Source organism: Vombatus ursinus, unplaced genomic scaffold (genome assembly GCF_900497805.2).
Source record: "Vombatus ursinus unplaced genomic scaffold, bare-nosed wombat genome assembly UNPS02014778.1, whole genome shotgun sequence".
Classification (NCBI taxonomy): Eukaryota; Metazoa; Chordata; class Mammalia; order Diprotodontia; family Vombatidae; genus Vombatus; species Vombatus ursinus.
In genome coordinates this window covers 46,429,726-46,451,901 of record NW_020954556.1, presented here as the reverse complement: position 1 = coordinate 46,451,901, position 22,176 = coordinate 46,429,726, and positions in this window count along the sequence as shown.

The following is a 22,176-nucleotide window of genomic DNA, read 5'->3' as shown; positions in this document are numbered from 1 at the left end:
TCCTGTCTGACTCTTCATATCCCCGACAATACTAGCCATGGGGTTTTCTTGGCAAAGATACTGGAGTGGTTTGCCGTTTCCTTCCCCAGTGGATAAAGGCAAACAGAGGTTAAGCGACTTGCCCAGCATCACACAGCTAGTAGGTGTCTGAGGCCAGCTTTGAACTCAGGTCTTCCTGACTCCAGGCCCAGTGCTCTATCCACTGAGCCACCTAGCTACCCAGTCCAGTCCCATATTAGAACGTAAACTCCTTGAGGTCAGGGATTGTCTTGATTTTTTGTATTTGCATCCCAAAATGCTTACCACACGGCAGCTAGGTGGTGTAGCCCTGGAGTCAAGAGGACCTGAGTTCAAATCTGGCCTCAGACACATAACACTCACTACCCGTGTGACTCTGGGCAAGTCACTTAACCCCAATTGCCTCACCAAAAAACAAAAAAAACCCTGCGTTGTCCAAAGTGCTTACCACAGTGCTTGGCATTGTTGTTGATTAGTTGTTTCAGATTCTTAGTGACCCCATTTGGGGTTTTCTTGGCAAAGACACTGTCATTGTTTACCATTTCCTTCTCTAGCTTATTTTACAGATGAGGAAAATGAGGCAAATAAGGTTAAGTGACTTGCCCAGGCTCACACAACAAGTTAAGTATCTGAAACTGAATTTGAACTCAGTTCTTCCTGACTCCAGGCCTTAAGCTCTGCCCACTGAGCACCAGCTTGGCATTGAGTAATCACTTAATAAATGCTTTTTCATTCATTCTCCAGTATTCTACTCCTACTCCTTCTGGAAGAAAAACTGATCCATACAATTGAGGAAAGAGCAATGGCTTTGAACTCTAATCCCAGCTGTGCTACTTACTCCCTGGGTGACACTAGACAAATCATTTAAACACTCTGGGCCTCCATATCCCCTTCTGTAAAATGAAGGGGTTAGATTAAATCAACCAGTAAACATTTATTAACCACCTATTTCATAGGAGACTTTTTTTCAGTACAAAGTTTATTGCTATTTCCTTAAGAAGTAGTAAGTCAGATAAACCAGCTGGAGCCTGCAGAATTTAGCTGACACTCAAAACTTTAGCTCAGCTGATTAATTGGTTAGTGAGAAGAGATTTCTGGCTCAGCTTTATTACCTCTATTTACTTATGACTAGCATGTCTAGTAACTAGGCATAGCTCTCACAGTTAATGGTTAGTCTGACCCTATTGCTTACAAACCAGTGGGTAATTTTATCTGATATGGATCTTTCCTCTTCTGCTATCTGTTCTTTGATGTGTAAATCTTTAGCTCTCCCTTCTCCCCTCTGTAAAATTCTTTCCATTCCACCTATGAAACAAAAATCTATATAACATTGCTAAAACTACTGCTCTGGACCCTGACTTTTGTATATTGTGGGTCCATTCCTATAAATGTATCCTGGGGACAATTTTTATGTCACCTACAGTGTGTTAAGCAGTAGAGACACAAAGATGAAAATGAACTAGGCCCTGCCTTCAAAGAGCTTACCTTCTTTCAGAGAAACAATTTGTGCGTGTAGGTATCCTCTTAGGTTTCTTCGGCTCTAAATCTAGGATCCAATTTCACTCTCTCCACAACTGCATGGCCATGCTCTATCACCAACAAGCCCAGATCTCTTCCTACCAGTACAAAGTTCAGGAACCAGGATCAAAGGAAGCCAGCTATTGGCACTTTCTTTGCTGTTTGTCCTTCTTTCTCGAAGAATACTATTACATCAGTGATTTAAGTGAGGGAGGGCTGTGCAAAGTTACTCGCTCACTTTCTCCTCCAGAGCCATCTGGGTCCAGTAGCCAGATAGGAATCAAAACAACTGGAGATGGCCCAGGATGCAGTGGGGGACCTTGGCTTTTTCAAGCTAAGGTCTTTAATAGGTCTCAGTTTGACTGAGGCAGTGCCCATTCAGTGATTAAGACTTAAAAAAATGAGGCAAAGAATGGCCTCTTTAAAAAAAAAAATCTGTATCCTGGGAGGATAAGGAACAATTGTTGACAATTGTTACAGCTGTCTGATTTTACTTCTCTAGCTCCCCACCCCACCCCCACCCCCAATCAACCTTAGTTCTAGGCTACAAAGTCCATGAGGGCAGAGGAGGGTCTTATCTAAACTTTGGAAGTCTCCAGGTTAATATATTATTTTGCATGTTCAGCATTTAATACGTCTATTGAATTTTTCTCTGCTCAAATCCTTACTTCCTCATCCTTTCTTCTTCTCTATGCCCACTCTTCTGACCCCACCATTGGACAACAAAAACATGTCATCCTGACCTAAACTGATCACTTATATTTGTATAGTATTTTCTTGAGGAAACAAAATATGTAACACAATTTGCACCATTTTCATCATCACCCTCTTCCAACTTGTCATTGTTCCTTTTAAAATGTGGTCCTCAGAATGAAGCATGATCCTCAAAGTGTGGCCTGGCCAGTAAATATAATGTTGGTCACATCTAATTCTTCATGACCCTTGGGCTGTAGTACCCCAATACCATCCATGGGGTTTTCTTGGCAAAGATTGGAGTGGTTTGCCATTTCCTTCTCCACTGGATTAAGAAGTGACTTGCCCAGTGTTACATAGCTAGTAAGTATCTGAGGCCAGATTTGAATTCAGGTCTTCCTGACTCTAGGCCCAGTGCTCTATCTGCTGAGCCACCTAGCTGTCTCCATAAATACGAAGCTAGAGCACTATTGCCTCCCTTGTTCTGAACGTTAGAAGGGAGGGAGGGAGGGAAGGCATTATTATTCCTGTTTTGCAGATACGGACACTGCACAGACTTTCCAAGGTTGCTCACTTCCACCTCTTCTCCTAGTCTGCAGACTTTTGGATGTTCTACCATAGCCCTGGGTAACCTGGGAAAAGAAGGCACTTCACTTTTTTACCTCTGACGTTCCTCTCTGGGCCCCAGGCTAACCTACAAGTACCTTTCAGCTACTTGCATTAGGCTTCCTAGAGGTGTCAAGGCCTGTGAACCCCTGGAGGTGTCCTGGCCTCTGGCCTGCTATTGTTGAGTTAGATTTGCTTAAAACATACTCATTAGCTATTGGTTCAGTGAAGTTCTAAGGTCCCTTTCTCATTATGAAATTACATAATTCAGTTCAACAAACATTGCTTTGTGTGAGGCACTGGGCTTTGGATATACAAAGACAAAACAAAAACAGCCCTTGTCTTCAAGGAACTTATATAAACATCTAATAGGCTGGGAGAGAGTTTTGCAAAACATTAAGATTGGGGAGAGAGCTAGGGGGAGGGGAAGCCTCAGGTGGAAATGAATCTGCAACTGTAGCTTCCTCTGTCGGGATCTGGTTTCTTTATTTATAAAATAAGGGGGTCGGACTAGATGATCTGTCTCTAAGGTCTCTTTGAGCTCTGACATCGTGTAATTCTGTGATCCATTCATTATTCAGTGTTGTCTTTTTTGAGATTTCACCTCTGCTCAATTCTACCTACTAGATTCTCATCCAAGCCTAGCTCTTGGGTTTGCTTTGGATGTCTCTTGTTTGGGTATAGGGGAAACTGGGTGGTGCAGTGGACAGAGCACTTCGTAAAACACTTAGCACAGGGCCTAGCACATAGTAGGTGCTATATAAATGCTACCTACTATTATTATTGTATACATATGTGTACATATATACAGAATACCCACATAATGTGTATATGCTTTGTGTATACATATATGTGCACATATAGAACATATGCATACATGTATGTGCACATATATAGACCACATGTATATAGGCACACCGATTAATTCAGACAATTCTTAATTATCAAATTATCAAAAATATATATGTCTCCTCAACAGAATATAAGCTCCCTTTTACTTTTTCTAAGTACAGTGAATATAGTAGGTGCATAATACATGATTGTTGATCATCTCTCTAATAATAGGAATAGTTCCTACTATATGGCAGGGACAGCGCTTACACTTTACAAATAAAATCTCCTTTGATCCTCACAGCAACCCTGGGAGGAAGATACTATTATTATCCCCATTTTATAGTTGAAGAAACTGAGACAAACAGAGGTGAAGTGACTTGCCCAGAATCACAAAGCCAGTAAATGTCTGAGGTCGGATTTGCACTCAGGTCTTTCTGACTCCAGACCCAGTGCTCTATCCGTTGAGCCACCTCCGACAGACCCAAGACTAAAACCAAGTCTTCTTGACTCTTTCCACTATGCTGCACTGTTCCTAAACCACAATTTGGAAGGTCAATCTGTCATTCCCCTTTTCTGTCCCCCTCCAACCTAGCTTCTCATTCCAAATTGTGTATAATAATGCATTTGGAAGCCCCCCAAAATTGTACCTACTGTTGAGTATCTATTAATATATTATGACATTAGTAGATAATTGATAATAGACATATTTTATAATATTACACATACTATATTATACATTATTATACATGTACATATATGTGTCTATATTACATATGACACATAATATGTTATGTGTGTGCGCATGTGTACATATGTGTGTGTATACACACATATACATACACTACCTTCTAATCTCACAGATAATTGGATAATTAAGAATTGTCTAAACTGGTCTGGAAGAAAGGATTATACTATCAATCAATCAATAAGCATTTATTAAGGTACTGTGCATTCTGGGAATAACATTGGAAAGATGCTCTGCTATGTACATAACTTGGGCCAGGTAGAATTGATTGTCTAAATATTTGACCATCCCACCAGAGGAAGTTAGAACTCACTTCTCCCAGCCTCTGAGGAGTGCTACTGACCTTCAGTGGGTGAAGAAGGAATCACAGGTTTGCCAAGAACCCTCTCCACTGAATGATAGTCATTTCAAGACTGGTAATCATTAACCCCAGTCATCTAGCCTGTAACTCACCTTAAGCTCCTATACTGGGCCACCCTGGAGAGAAAGTAATGAGGATGCTTTGTCTCTGCCTGACCCCAGTGGATTCCAAATTAGGTGAGTTTTTATTTGTTTAGCTATGAGAAAAAACCATGCTCAGAGAGCCTGGAAACAGACACCTCTTTTCTTCCATACTAGGAATACTGTAACCTGGGAGAAAGCTAGAGGACTGGATTCCCTGGAATGCAGAAAGTTAAATAATCTAAGCAAAATCAGAGCTGGCACTTGGTAAAATTGCAAAAGAAATGCCATTTGCCTTCAGGTCCTTAAATATCCCCTTTCTGCATCCACACTATCAGCTGTCCCTTGCCCTTGACTCCCCACTCTGGCTTTTCTCCCTACACTCTGGCCCTCTTTCTTTTCTGTCCATCCATCCATCAGCAAACATTTATTAAGCACTTTCTGTATACGTACCAGTGTCAGTTAGGTGATGTGGTGGCCAATGTGGATTTGGAGTCATTTAGCCCATAGATCCAATACTACCTCAGACATGTGTTAGCCCTTTGAATCTGGGTGCAAATCATTTAAATCTCTCAGCTTTATTTTCTGCATCTGTAAAATGTGGATAATAATAGCATTTAACTCCCAGGGTTGTTGTAAGGAGGAAATGAGATAATATATGTAAAGCCTGTTGCAAATCTTAAAGAGCCATATAGATGCCAGCTATTATTAACACGCACTAAGTATGGGGATACAAATACAAAAAATGACACTATCCCTTCTGACAAGAAGCTTGCATTCTTTTTTTTTAAATTCAATTTATATACTTATTTTTAACATTCTGATTTTTAAATTTTGAGTTGTAAATTCTCTCCCTCCCCTCCCCTCCCCCACCCACTGAGAAGGCAAATAATTATATCAATTTACATGTGAAATCATGCAAAACTTATTTCCATATTAGCCATGCTGGTAGGGGGAAACAAAGCAAGAAAAATAAAGTGAAAAAAAATTATGCTTCAGTTTGTACTCAGTTTATCAGCTCTCTCTCTGGAGGTAGACAGCATTATTCATTATGAGTCCTTCAATTATCTTAAGATCATTGTCTTAAAAAAAAAAATTACTGTCTTGATCAGAGTAGCTAAGTCTTTCACAGGTGATCATTGTTACACTATTGCTGTTACTGTGTATAATGTTCTCCTGGTTCTCCTCCCCTCACTTTTGTTCATATAAGTCTTCCCAGGTTTAAGAAGCTTGCATTCTAATGGAGAAGACAGAAATAAGTATATTTGCAGTTTAAAGTTTATGCAGTTTAAAGACAAGGAGAATAAATACAAAGTCAACATTAAATAGGAGGTGGTTTAGAAGGGAGGGCACTAGTAGTTGCCGGGATCAGAAAAAATTTCATGTTGAACAGGGGTCCTTAACCCTTTTTGTGCTTCAAATCCCTTTGATAATCTGGTGAAACCTATAGACCCCTTCTTAGAACCATATTTTAAATGCATAAAATAAAATACATAGGATTAAAAAGGAAATAAATTATATTGAACTGCAGTTATTAGAAACACTTTTAAAAAAAAATAAGTTCAAGGACCCCAGGTTAAGAAGGTGGTACTTGGCGAGAAAGACAATGAATTCATGTTTGGACATGTTGAGTTTGAGATGTCTCCAGGACGTCCACTTTGAAATGTCAACCAGGCAGTCGGTGATTCACATCTGAAGCTCAGGAGAGACACTGGGGCTGGATATATCGATTTTGGAGTCAGCTGTGAGGAGATAACAATTAAATTCATGGGAGCTAAAGAGTTCACCAAGAAAGAGTATAGAGAGAGGAGAGGGGAGAGAAGGGAGTATAGCACAGAGCTTTGGGGAACATCCACAATTGGGGGACATAAAATGAATGATAAGACAGCAAAGGAAATGCAGAAAGAGTGGCCCAACACCAGTAGGAGGAGAACCAGGAAAGAACCCTCCCCTCATCAGAATCTACCATACACTTCTTTTATGGAGTTCTTACAATATGCCAAATTGTGCTAAGTCCTGGGAACACAAAGACAAACGTGAAACAGTCCCTGCCCTCAAAGAGCTTACATTCTAGTGGAGGAGAAAACTAAAAAAAAAAAAAACATAAAATATGCATAATGTTTGCAAAAGAAAAGGAGATACTTAGCAACTGGGGTTGGGGTTAGGGAAGAGGGAATCAGGAAAGGCTTCATGTAGAAAGTGAGCTGGGTCTTGAAGGAAACCCAGAAGGTCCTGGTTGTGACAAGATTTAAATGTCAAACAGAGGAGTTTCTATTTCATCCTAGAGACTATAGGAAGCTTTAGGTTTTAGTCTGGGCCTTGCCAAATACTATTATATGATGTAAATATCTCACCCCTTGACTTTTCTCTACCCAAAACCCCCCAAGCTATGGGGTAGAGGGAGGAGGAGGAAAAGGCCAAGTTTTGCTACTGGTGAGAAAGGACAGATGGGATGTACCATACCTGATGAGGGCAGCCAAGAACCCTGAGCCCCAGAGTCTTGGGAATAGCAGTCCTCCCCAACATAACTACTTCCAGCCCAGTCCCCATAGCCATCACTGAGGGTAGAAATCATTCTAGAGAGGAGGCCTGCCTTCTTTATCACACTAGCAACAGCAGCTGACCAACTGTCACCAATTAGCAGATAGGCACAAAAAGGCACCCTTCTGGCCACTAGTCCTCTTTTTGGACAGTCCCTAGTGGAAAAGGGACCAGTCATCCCTATCAGCTGCCAACCAAATGCCACACACAGGGCAGGAAAGCCAGCCTGGCTGGAGCAGCTACACTTGGAGGGAGGGACAGGAAGCAACATGCGCCAGGCACGTCAAACCATCAACACTCTCTTGACCACCATTTCCCTGAGATCCTGGTGGAGACAGCTCAGGAAGTTGAGCCCAAGAGCCTTGGGAATAGCAATGCTTCTGGCCCAGGGCCCATACCCATCATCCTGGGAAGCAACTCCTACAGAGACACAGCCTGGCAGCTCCTTCAGGGTCTACAGCCAGTCACTAAAGACATTAAGAACGTTCTTGCCACCAAAATTCTTGGCAGTATCGAATGGCTCAAAATCAGCAACTTACATGACTTTATCAGTGGAAATGACATTAAACTATCTGCTTTGCTGAAGTACCGTAAGGATCGTGGGACCTTTCCATCTGACTTGCAACTGAAACCCTCTATATGCCTTCCTCATTACAATTGAAGCTTCTTGAAAGCACAGATTACAATATTTTTCTTTTTTTTTTCCATCTGCTTTGGCAATTGGGGTAAAGTGACTTACCCAGGGTCACACAGCCAGTAAAGTGACAAGTGTCTGCTCAGGTCCTCCTGACTCCAAGGCTGGAGCTCTGTCTACTGGGCCACCTAGCTGCCCCCATACTTTTCTGTTTCCATCCCCAGCCCTTCGCACGGTGCTTTGCATGTAGTGAGTGCTTAAGAAATGCCTCATTCATTTGTGTTTGATTATGTATTGCTCAATCAATAAACATTTATTAAGTGCCTTATTGTGGTGTTTGTTCAGTACGGACTCTTTGTGACCCCATGGACCACAGCATTACAGGCCCTTCCAACCTGCAGGGCTCATTTTGCAAGGTCGTATCTTTTAGCATTTTAATACTGTCCATGGGATTTTCTTGGCAAAGATACTGGAGCAGTTTGCCATTTCCTTCTCCAGTGGATCACCTTTTGTCAGAACTCTCCACTATGACCTGTGTGTCTTGGGTAACCCTGCACATAGCCACATAACTCATAGTTTCATTGGGCTACACAGACCCTTCTACCACAACAAGGCAGTGATCTGGGAGGGGTATTAAGTGCCTACTATGTGCCAGGTACTGTGCTGAGTGCTGGGGTTACAAAAAGAGGCAAAAGACAGTCCCTGCTCTCAAGGAGCTTACAATCTAATGGGAGAGACAACATGCAAAAAAAAAATATATATATATATATATATGTATATATACAAAGCAGATGGTATACAGGAAATAATTAAAAGGGGGAAGGCACTGGAATTACGAGAAGTTGGGAAAGCCTTCCTGTAGAAGGTAGGATTTTAGGAGTTCATTGCTTTTATTGTTTCTATGCTAAGAGTAAACATTGTGTACAGTATTCAAGCATGTTCTCTGTTCCCTGGTGGGAGTGAATTGATTATATGAAGGTCACATGAAATAGAGCGTTCCCTGAAATATAACAAGTACAACATTGCAAATTTAGAGAAAAGAGTATTCACTATCAGAGTTGATTCTGATTAGGTAATCCACAACAGTGATCTCCAGAGACCGTAAATGATCTGTGTGCCACAGAGTGGAGTTTTGGGGATAAAAGGGTTGAGAAAGAGGAATTTTAACACTTCTGCAGAACCTCTTCTCAAATGCACATTACCACCCAGGTGACCAGGAGACAGGCATCACTCAATTCCCCTTATGGATGCTGTTATTGGCCAACAGTGCTACCTGGTTGTGGGGAATTTTAGAAAAACTGAAATTGTCTGCCCTGGAACTAGGAGGTAAAGTGACCTTGGGCACTCCTGGCCTCTGTTTCTAAAGCTGGCCTCTCTCTGTGTGGTTCCTAACCCTTCTGGGGACAGCCTGCCATCTTGCCTCCTCCTCCTCCAAGGCTTAGTCATTTACAGTTGCTGTCTCCATTCCCCCTTCCTTGTTACCATGCTTGAACTGCCTGAAAGGAATGCATTGGCTCTTGCCAAGGGCGCTCTTTGAAGTGTAAGGTAAAATATAATTATCAAAAAGCAGGAAGGAAAAAAGGATGTTCAGCCAACCTTTCATTTTAATTTCAAATCATGCAGATTAATGTGCAAATGAGATGCTGCTCCCAGTTTCTCCTCCTTATTGCAGTCCAACCCCAGAAGCAAACAAGGGAAAGAAAGACCCATGGGTCTGTGCCAATAGTCCTAGCAGTGGCCACTTTCTTTTAAAAAAACAAACAAACAATTATTGATGTTTTCTGTCCTTATATCATAGTTATTTCAGTTCCCTCTCCAGACTGAGCTATCCCTTGAGACAAAGAAGAACAGTTAAGCAAAAACATTTGAAAGAGACCACATGTGCCAGTGTATATAGTCTCCTGTCTCTCTGCAGTGAGGAGAGAGCTATGTTTCGTTGTCTTTTTCCCAAAGCTTTCATTACTCTATCATTTGTCCCAAGTTCAACTTCCTTTTAGTGAACTTTTCATTGGCATTGTCATAGTTATGACATATACTGTTCTCTTGGTTTTGTTTATTTTTACCTGCATCAATTCATATAAATCTTCACGTGTTTCTCTGCATCCCTCAAACCCTGATGTTCTTCTTTTTAACCATCATTAGCTTTGTAGACTACAGGGGTTTTTTCTCCCCCCTAGTCATTTTCCTATTGATGGTCAACCTCCTTGTTTACAGTTCTTCACAGATACAAAGAGCGCTAGCATCTACTTTCTTAAAAGGAAATTTTTATTTCCAGCTTAACTTTCATTCCTTAGGACACAGTGGTAAACTCATTTCCTGGCATTGGATTGCACACTGGAAAAGACAAACTAGTGTTCTCTCCCTCTCGCAATTACACAGCCCTAGACACCCAGAAGATTTGTCACCCACAAAGGCCTTCCTTTAATAAAAAAAAAGAAATGGCAGGCCCACCTTTCACAGGAAATCTAGGCTACAGCAATTTCTGTGTAGAGTAATCCATCTAGCTTTCAGCTCAGGGAGAGGAGATGTTTGCCTGAGCTATTGGAACATGCTGAAAATGCCACCTAGCTCCAGGCTTCCTCTGCCATATCCGGTTAAGCTGGTGTGACAACTGCACCAGTACAGGGGCTCCTGGCCCAAGCACTTTTTTTCCCTTAATAAAAAAGGAAAACAAAGAGCAGCCAACTCCTCTATGCAACTGAACCTTCACAATCTTATAGAAATGTAACAAGAGGATGCATAGGTAACCTCTCCTGGATTTCTTCCCCTACCCTAATCACAGCCAAAATAGATTATCTTCTCCTGGAGAAAGATGGGGAATGGGGAGGGGGAGTGGGAAATGAGGAAAACAAAACCCACATTTACAGGCTGCTGAAAGGCAGTGGAATAACAGTGACTCACTGGTGAGACTTGAAGCTGCAAAATGTAATTGTGACATATTGTGTCTGGGGCCCTTCAGATTGGTGCTTTGTCCCCTTGCATGAGGGCAAATTCAGGTTAATGGTTGGTGTGTCTCCTGGAATCAGTTTTTTATTCTGTTTATTCTATGCAGTGCTTCATACTTAAGACCAATGACCTTGTATTCAAAATATAATAATAATAATATGTGCCCCTTTCAGCATAAAGATAATGTTATTATCAGTAGTGTTAGCCAAGTATTTGCTTCGAATTATTTTTCTCAGGTTGAATTTTTCTTAAGTACCACCTTTCATCATGTCAAACTGCCCTGATTAAAAACATACAATAGCTGCTAACTCCTGGCCTGGCCCATCCAAGACCCTCCGTAATCGTAATATCATCAATTTAGAACTGGAATCAACCTTAGTGATCATATATAGCCCAGGGGGCCTTAATCTTTTTGGTGTCATGGAGTCCTTTGGTGAACAAGGTGGGGACCACCCCTAGGGACACCCTTTCTAAGAATCATGTTTGTGAAATGTATAAAATAAAATACACAAGATAACAAAGGAAATCAGTTATATTGAAGTAAAGGTGTAATTTTTCTCCCATCCAAGTTTATGGGTCCCCTGAAATCTATCCTCAGATCCACATCTGTGGACCCCAGGTTAAGAACTTCAGAAATTGTCTAAACCCCTTATTTTACCCGAAGAAGAAACTAAAGGTTAGAAAGCACACAGTCATCCACACCCAGAGAAAGAACTATGGAGTCTGAATGCAGATGGAAGCATGCTATTTGCTCTCCTTTCTTTTGTTGTTTTGCTTTATTGCTTCATTCTCGTGGTTCCTCCCATTAGTTCTAATTGTTCTTTACATCATGACTACTGGGAAAATATGCTTAACATGAATGTATATGTAGAGCCTATATCATATTGTATGCCATCTTGGGCGGGGAGGAGAAGTAGGAGAGGTAGAAAATTTAAAACTCAAAATCTCATGGAAGTGAATATTGAAAACTAAAAATAAATAAATTAATTATTAAAAAAAGAAAGAAAGAAAGCCCATGGTCAAAGAGGTAGAAAGTAGGCAGAATCAAGATTTGAAACTAAATCCAAGGCTCTCTTCCATCACATCACACTGCCTCTCCCTATCAGAGTCCAGAGCTCTCTGACTTTATCCTGCTGATTATCCACACTTCTTCCCTTTGCTTCAGCTAAGTTACTCTCTTTTATGTTCCATACATTCCGCAGCTCTCCTGCTCCGCCATACCCTGGTCCTCCTGTATGGACTACTCTCAGTTCTCCATCCAGCTCATCCTTCAAAGTCAGGTTTAAATGCCATCTACTCTAATGCAAGCTTCCTGTGACACTTTTCTTAATGCCTTGAGTACTGAATTAACTTTCCTGTACTCAGTTAGCATTGATTTAGCTGCCTTGCATTCTTATGCTCTTATATTATATTATATTATTAATATATTAATATTATATTATATTCTCATATCCTTGCCTTGCCAATTAGACCTTCTTGAGGCCCTGATTTCCTTTTTGTATAGCTCTTTTGGCCTACACTGGGAAGCTAAGTGGCACAGTGAATAGAGTACCAGGCCAGGAGTCAGGAAGACTCATCTTCCTGAGTTTAAATATGGCTCTACATACTAGCTGTGTGACCCTGAGTAAATCATTTAATCTTGTTTACCTCAGTTTCCTCATCTGTAAAATGAGCTGGAGAAGGAAATGGCAAACCACTCTAGTATCTTTGCCAAGAAAACCCCAAATGGGATCACAAATAGTTGGGCACAACTAAAACAACTCAACAACTTGACCTACAACAGGAAAAGGTACAAAATAGGTGATAAATTAGGGTCACTCCTATCATCTTTCCTAGGGTGCAATTTTAAAAAGCCTTCTCAGAGTTGTTTTAATTTGCATTCCTCTAACCAATAATGATTTAGAGCATTGTTTTATATGACTATAGGTAGCTTTGATTTCTTCTTCTGAAAAGTGCCTATTTATATCTTTTGACCATTTGTAAATTGGGGAATGGCTTTTATTTTTATAAGCTTGAGTCAGTTCTATACTCAGTATGTATTTGAGAAATGAGGCCTTTATCAGAAAATTTACTGTAAAAATGTTTGATATTACTTCATTGTCTATGATACTTTTTTAGCAAAATGTAGTTTCCTTGATTATCTCTTTTAATTAGGTCTATTTTTGCTTTTGCTTTGTCTGAGATCATGATTGCTATCCCTGCCTTTTTTACTTCAGCTGAAGCATATTAGATTTACCTCCAAGAGTTCTTTTCTTCAGTGAAACTGAAGAACTCCTTTTCTATTTGGCCTATTCTGTTTTTTAAATTTGTGCCTCTTTTACCATTAGGCCAATTCTGTTTTTTAAGGTATTATTTTCTTCAGTAGTTTTTTTGTGCTTCTTTTACTGAGCTGTTAATCCTCTTTTCATAATTTTCTTGCATCACTCTCATTTCTTTTGTCAATTGTTCCTCTACCACTCTTATTTCTTTCTTTAACTCTTCCCAGAATTCTTGTTGGGTTTGGATCTAGTTAGCATTTTTCTTTGAGGCTTTTTTTGGTAGCTATTTTCACGTTGTTGTCTTTTTCTAAATTTATGTCTTGGTCTTCCCTGCCACTGTAGGAGCTTTTTAATGGTCCAGTTCTTTTTTGTTGTTTGTTTATGTGCTTGTTTGCTCATTTTCCCAGCTTATTTCTTAACTTTGAACTTTATGTTACAGTTGGGCTCTGCTCACCTTGGGGTGGGAAGGCACTATGCCAAGCTTCAGGCATTTTCAGGCTGCTATTTTCAGAGCTAGTTCTGGAGGTCTACAAGTTTCTGGTGTTTCCAAGGTGGTGTGATCCTGGGAGAGGTGTGGTTATTGCTTTCCTGGTCTGCACTTTGGTCTTTATCAAGGATTAACTGCAGCTACACATGCTAGGACTCCTTTTTGCCGTGGAAATATAACCAACGTCCTTGTTCCCTTGTGACTGATCACCAGCACTCCTCTCTACCTTGCAATTGCAACCCAGAACTTTGTTGGGGCAATAGAGTTACCAATCAACACCCATTGTACCCAGTGCCATCAAAGCATCCTCTGTAATCCTTTCTGATCAGTTGTCCAACCCCCTTACTGTCTATAGGTTGAGAGCATCTAAAGCTTCTGCTGCTGCAGCAGCTACTGTTGGCAGTGTGTGGGCTCCATAGGGACCTCCACCCCTGTGTCATAGACTTTTCCTGCTGACCTTTTAAGTTTTCTTAGGCAGAAAAAAATGTCTCACCTCAACTTTTTGTTGGCTCTACCACTTCAAATTTTGATTTAAGGTGTTATTTTAAAGTTGTTTGAAGAAGAATGTTAGGAGAGTTCAGCTGGGTGGCTGCCCCTAATCCACCATCATGGCTCTCCAGATTCTTAAATTTTTTAATGTCATGAACCCTTTTGGTAATCCAGGGAAGCCTATGGACCCCTTCTCAGAATGGTTTTGAATGCATAAAATAAAATATATAACATTACAAAGGAAATTATGTTGAAATACAATTCTCAAAATATTTTTTTAAATTGTCATGGGCCCAGGCTAAGAATCTGTGTATAAAAGGATATTCCATACAGTCTCCTAAGGCCTCGGAGGAGCTGAAGTTAGGAGGAAGGGGTTACAGTCCTCCAAATCTGCATCTAGATTTGGGGTGGTGATGTGAGAATTCCCAAGATGGTTTCCCAGCTTTCCCCTTTTGCATAAGAATAGTTCCATCTCTGACATGTGTTAGGGATGCTACCCCCTTTTAGGGGTTAATGGTAGGAAGTTCTTAACTCTGTTTCTAGATTTATAATTTATAGTTTATACTGTTCTCCCATCTATTTAAGGTCAACTAGCATGGCAGATGTGAAGGATCTTATATCTATGACCCAGATGCTCTGGAACCATATGGACTCAAGTGGATATTTTTTTATGCAGGGAGAAGGGGGGGGGCGGGGGGGGGGGAGACTTTCTTAGCTGGTTTTGGAGGATAAAAAAGTGAGAAGCAATTAAAATTATACAGGTAGACAGGATGGTAGCCAATTAGTATATGTATAAGTCTTTCCACTCTCTCCTCTCCTGATACTATCCCCTCCCCTACTTCAGCCTTTAACCATCTGACCACGTTTCCAGGAAAATGGTCTTGAGCTGTTCTATCAAGAGAATATCAGAGGTCTTCTGATAGAGATGCTTTGTAGCTTTTCTTTTTCCCCCTTGGGATTCTTCTTCTGAATACTAACCCATATTTTATGGGGAGTAGGGGGGTGAATATAAACTTTGAATACACAAAGATCCTAACATTGGGGTGGGGGAAAGACTCACATGTGAATATAACCATGTATAAAGCTGTATATCCATGGATATATTCTCTAGTAAAAACAACATCAGTTCATTTGCATTCATTCACAATGACAAAATTCTAAGAAGCAAACATGGCCTTATGTATGTACATCATCAGAGAGGTCATAGGAACTGCTAAACAAGCTCTATCAAATTAATTGCTGCAGTCATAGTTTAATACTAATTAATAGTTACAATAGGTGCCTAGTACAAAATTGTTGAATGCATGAATTTATGCTAATATGTCCATGCTTTTATTCCACCCAGATTCCCTATTAGGTTCCTTTTAGGACCTTGACAGTATACAGTCTATGGCCATAGAAAAGAATCAAGCTTAATGACCCTACATAGATGTGGAACCTACAACCTTGGCCTTGTCAGCACGGTGTTCTAACTGAGCAATAGGTAAGCCCAGATAAACAGCAGACAGAGAGTAAAGTGTATTGATTAAAATGCTTTGGGATTTTGCTAAATGTTCTTACCCTCAAAAAGTTAAGGAGAAAGTTGAGTCAGATCAATAAGGCTCCAAGGGAGAAATATTACTTGGTAAACCATGCTATGTTTGGTCCTCTCTGGCTCAGATTGAAAGGAATCATTCTTAAGATCCCTTAAATCATTCTCCATAGGGTATAGGAATTCAGCTGAACTGGATTTCATAATACTCATATCCCTCCCATCTTTAAAAAACCCTCACTTGATCCAAGCATCCCTGCTAGCTATCATTTTATATCTTTTCTCCCTTTTGTGGCTAAACTCTTTGAGAAAACCATCTAGACTTGGTGTCTCCACTCCAACCCCTCCACTCAGCTGCTAAATCGATCTTTCTAAAGCAGGTCTGACCATGTCACCCCCTATCACCCACTCAGTTAATTCTGCTGCTATCTATTATCATCAGGGTCCAGTGTAAAGCCTTCTAAAGCCCTTCATAACCTGTCCCCTTCCAACCTTTCCAGTCTTCTTACACTCCCTTCCCTCCACCCCCATACTCTACAATCCATTGTCGCTGGGCTTCTTGACGTTCTTTACTCCATGACTTTGCACTGGCTGTCCCTATGCCTAGACTGCTCTCCTTCCAGACCTCTGTCTCTTGGCTCCCTCAAGAGTCAGCTCAAATCCCATCTTTCATAGAGGGTCTTCCCTCCCCTCCTCAATGCCTTGTCTCTGAGTTTACTTCCTATGGACACTGTGTTTATTTTGTATACACAAGTTTTTGCATATTATCTACCTCATTAGAACGGGAGCTCCTAGAGGGCATGGACCATATTTTTGCCTTTCTTTGTATTTCCTGGCACTTAATATAGTGTTTGGCACAGAGTAGACCCTTAAATAAATTCTCCCAGCTCACCAACTGGATTTGTTCCAGATCTTTTGAGCGCCTAATAGTATGTGCCTATCCCTAAGGCAGACCCTGTAGAGGACCCAAGAAAATGAGAGAAAGCAGTCCTTGAAGCACATGCATTCTAAATAAAGAGTCAAGACTCTACCAAACCCACAAAACGCTAAACTGAAAGGAAATGGTGGTCGAGGAAATGAGTTGGTGGGGTGGTGGAAAGCCCAGCAGCCGGCATAGTGCAGGAAGCCTTGGTGAGGAGGGAACGACTTGAGCTAGGGAGACTGTGGAATCACCAGAGGCTCTGCAGGGTGCCTCTGACTAGCTTATGTTAACAGAATGCTGAAGACAAAACGTAGGTGGAACATTCTGATTAAATATTAAAATGCTCTGAGGCATGAGCTCTTCAGTCAATTGGTGCGGCTTGAATTTTAAAACTGGCAACAATGCTGGCTTAGGTTAGTTTAGGAAAGCTCTCTGCCTTCCTCAAACCTTGCCTTTACCCTTGCCAAAGATTTCACAAAATAGTACAAAGTTCATCTCAAGCACCAACATCACTGCTGGGAGCCAGAAAGCCGAAACAGACAGGGAAGTTTTAACGAACAAAGCTATTTGGAAAAACTAGGTCATTGGTGTGGTATTTCAGGGGCATGGGAAAGGCCCCTCTCTGGCATCCTCAGCCAAAAAAGCTATCCTCGTTTCCTCACTGATGCTTTAGATTAAGGCTCTATCTCCCGATAGAATGCAAATCCCCTAGGCGGGTCACATATTGCAGCTCTTTAGTCATCCACACCTTTCTGGGAACTTAGTTGAAAAATAAACATTTATTAAATTCCTCTCACGTACAAGGCACTGTGCTAGGCAATAGAGACAAAAAGCTTAAAAATGACATTTCTTGCTCCCAAGGACCTTCCATACTACTGAAATGGGAGGAGAAAGAGGGATTTAGGACACATAGGGGTTTTGATCCAGACCCAGTGCTCTAGAAAAATTGGAAGATGGAAGGAGCACTTTCAGCTTGGAGGATAAGAGGGGAGATGCCACATGAGATGTGCCTTGAAGAAAATTCTTCACAACATGGCCTCTTCCTTTCTTTCTAGGCTTCGTACACATTACTCTTCATCCATGCATTTTACAGTCTAGTCAAACTGGTCTATTTGCTGTTCTTCACACACAAAGCTACTAACGACAAATAATGTGAAATAAAGCTAGAAAGATAAGCTGGAACCAGATTGTGGAGGGGCTTAAATGTTACTCTAAGGAGCTTCCGCCCACAAAACGCTCCAGGCTCAGTTGGAAGCCTAGTTACATGTATAATAAGCCTGGAAAAGTAGGTTGGAGCCAGATTGTGAAGGATTTTAAATGCCAGATAGAGGAGTTTGTGTTGAATCCTGACAGGCAATGGAAATCCACTAGAGTTTAGTGAGCAGGAAAGTAAAATGACTATACCTGTGTTTTAGTAACATCACTTGGAGAAAGGAAAGAGCTGAGGCAGGGGGACCAACTAGGGGTCTATTGCGATGATCTGGGCAAAAGGTGATGAGCCACTAAGCAAAGGGAGTGGTATGAGTGGAGACAAGGGGTTAAAGGGAAGAAATGATGTTATTGTAGAAATGGCAAGATTTGGGTGTATGGGGTAAAGGAGAGCCAGGAGCCATTGAGGTTATAATGTGGGGGCCTGGAAAGATGGTCAGAAGGCTGATGGGGAATGGAAAAAGAAGTCCACTGAGGCAGGAGTAGAGTCAGTAGAGCTGAAAAAGGAGTAAAGGACTGAACAAGAGAGAGTAGTGTCACAAATACCCAAAGAGGAGAGAATATCCAGGAGGAAGGCGTGGTAGATAGCTGGGAAGGAGCTAGTAGATAGGATGACTGAAAATAAGAAGCAGGGGGATGACTGATAGGGTAAGCCTCCAAATCACTTGGGTGGGGATGTGATAGGGGGCATAAATGGAGGTCTTGGGCTTAGAAAAGAAAGAGTTGAGTGAGAAGGTAGAGATATTTTATGGCATAGGGGAGGGGAAATGAAGGAACCAAGGAGGGATGGCTTCAATCTTCACAGAAAAGGGAGTCAGAAAGAGACAGACAGACAGACAGACAGACAGAAAGGAGAGAGAAAAGAAGGCAGAGACAGAGAAAGACTGAAAATACAAAGACAGAGAGAGACAGAAAGAGAGGAGAGAGGAGAGAGAGAAAAGGAGAGAAAGAGAGTTGAGAAGTTAAGATCTCCTTTCCAGGCTAAATGTTCCCAGTCCCTTCAACTAACAGTCTGGAATAGCTGCTTTGAGGAGTGTGATAAAAAGTCCATCAGAGATAAATAAAAGGATTGCTTTGCATTAATGAAGACTGTTGAAATGAGATGACATGAAATTGTCATTTTGTTCAGTCTACATGATTTCGTGACTTCTATCAGCAGCGTTTAGTGGCTTGGGAGCCAGCATAGAAACACCAAAGGTAAGAGTTCCTGAGGGATGAGGATTAGCAGGGTCCGAACAGTGGAAGGACCAGAGGTCAGGGATTCAAGGACAGAGGAGAGTGATTTGTTGACCCGGTTGTCTGTAGGGTCTGTGGGGTCAATATTCTGAAAAGAGGAAAGTGGGGTCGGACCAGGGACGATGAGCAAGGAGAGTGAGGAAGGACTGAGGGAAATGAGTTGACTGTACAGAGAGCAGATTTGGGAGGAATGAAGCCGTTAGAGAGATGGAACTATAGGAAATTGTGCTAAGAGAGGAGAAATTCAGAGTTCAATATCATGGACATGGAACGATTTTTGGTGGTGGTAAGGTCTAAAGTACAACCACCCTGGACTTCATGTTAGGTGTAAGGTAGAGTCCCCTATGGGTAGCTGAGGTTATGTGGAGGACAAGGCCATGAAATTTGAAATCTCTGGTATTCAAAGGTTTATTAATAGAATAGTTGTCAGAAAAAATGAGGTCAGGGGTTAGAATGGAAAGCAAGACCGTGAGCCTTTCCTTAAGCCACAACTCAGGTTTTACCTTCTGCAAGAAGCCTTTTCTGAAGACCATTAGAATTCTCTCCATTCTCCAAATACAGTAAACCTACAAAACAAAACAAAACAAAACAAACAAACAAACAAACAATACAGTAAACCTACTTTCCTATGTTGCATCCCATCTCTAGGACAATGTGAGGCGGGGACTACCACCCCCCCCCCCCCGCACCCCCCAATCTAGCACAATGTCTTGCATATAGCAGGTGCTTAATAAATGCTTATCGAAGGAATCAATGAACAAGGAACTGAACTCCTAGAGAAATGACAGCAACCTAGATCTAGATATTAATAAATAAAAACCACAAAGATCTGTTGAGGGTTGTACAATCAAATAGTGTAAACTTCAAAGGAGGAGAGGTTGCTGAATTATGGTGGCAGAAGGAAGGCCTGGAAGTTGTTTTAAGGAGCAAGGAGTATGCCAGTTCCTCCTGCTCCTGTGCATTGGAGTGCATGACAGAAAGATCATCTAACATTAGAGAAGGCAGCAAGGGATGAGGCATCTCCAGGAGAAAGCCAATCTTCAGTTAGCACCAGAACATGAAAGCAGTGTGTGAAGATAGCTGGGATAGAGGTGGGTGTTAACAGTGGACGGCATGGCATTAAGGAGGAGGTAGTAAAGCTAAGGGCTAGGTACTGGGAGGGCTGAGCTGGATAGGGATAAGAGTAAAGGAAGAGGCTTTCCACCAGCATCACCATCTTCTAGTGACTTGACAAAATGACTAAAGAGGAGAGGGACAAATTACATGTTCTCCAGGCCATTTCCCAAACATGGAGTTTTCCCTTCGACTATGTAAATGCAAAACTATAAGAAGAGTAGTATAGGTATCAAAGGTATACATATAGTTCAGCAGGAATAGCCTCTTAAATGTTACCATAGCAAGACTGGAAAAGTCAATGATGTTGCTCAGATGCTGTGGGCACTGTTGTCACTAAACCAAGATTCTTGCCAAGGGAATTAATGTGTACCATGAGCATATCTCTAAATGCAAAGAGAGATTCTTGAAGTGCGTGAAGAAAAATGATCAGAAGAAGGAGAAAGCCAAAGAGAAAAGCACTTGGATTCATCTGGAGGGTCAACCTGCCGTACTCAGACAGGCACACCTTGTGAGAACTCAGGGGAATGATCCTGACCTGTTGGAACAATAGCCAATGAATGGATGAATGACATGAGTAATTGTGAAACAAAGGGTAATGATTTTTTTAATTATGGAAAACAAATTCTCGCCTTGACAGATGACGTCTCTGAATCACAGGTATTAGAGGAGCAGAAGGCAGGAATTTGGGCAAGAGCAGTATCAGGTAGGGAGAAATTGGAAGGTTAAATTGACACAATAACAACAACAACTAATATTTACATAGCACTCTAGGGTTTAGAAAGCACTTTATATATATGATCTCGTTTGATCCTCAAAACAACCCTGTGAAATAAGTGCTGTTATTTACTCCATTATATATACAGAGGAGGAAACCGAGGCTGAGAGGGTAAGTCGACTTACCCATGGTCATACAAGTAGTAAATATTTCAGTCAGGATTTGAATTCAGGCCTATCTGACTCTAAGTCCACCACCCAACAAGTGATCACCCAGTCTTTGCTTGAAGATCTCTAGTAAAGGGGAACGTCCTACCTCACAATACAGCCCACTCCACCTTGGCTTGGCTATAATGCTATGAAGTTTTTCTGGAGATCAAGACTCAATTTGCCTCTGTACAACTTCCACACATTTCCTCTAGTTCTGGGGTCAAGCAAAAGTCAAGCTCTTCCATATGACATCCCTTTATAGGTTTGAAGATAGCTATCACATCCCTTCTGCCTTTCCTTGTCCAGACTAAATATTTACAGGTCCTTCAAACTGTGCCTTATATTTCTTGATCCTGAACCCCATCCTCATCCCATTTGCTCTCTGTATGTTCTTTGGTTAGCCAGTGTTCTCTCTGTGTGGTACCCAGACCTGAGCACAGTACTTGAGATGAGGTCTGAGCAGGGCGGAGGACAGTGGGGCTTTCTCTTCCCTAGTCATGGATACTAAGCCTCTCAAGACAGCCATTAGCTGTTAGGGTTACCATATCACACCCTGATTCATTTTAAATTCACCATACAGCCAATTTCTTCAGACACTTTTCAGACAAACTGCTGCCTAGTCTGCCTCTCTCATCTCTTACTTGTGAAGCTGATTTTTTTTAAAAACTCAAATGAAAGGCATTACATGAATCCCAATCATATTTCAAGGGTCTTTCATGATCATAAATCCATGTTAATGGAGGGGGAAGGGCAGAAAAGGGGGGGGGAAATCCCCTGAGTGGAGGAGGGGAAAGGGTATAGAATAAGGACCCTGGGGTCACCAAAGACTAGTAAATATTGACAGTCTCAGAGTTTTGTGGCATCGCAGATATTGGATGATATTTTCTCCATATGTGAAGTGTGCATGTGTGTGTGTGTGTGTGTGTGTGTGTGTGTGTGTGCATTTTCTTAAACAGAATACATTCTCAAATCTCCGCAATGGTTTAGTTGCTGTCTTACAGAGGCAAAGGAGCAGACTGATAACCTCC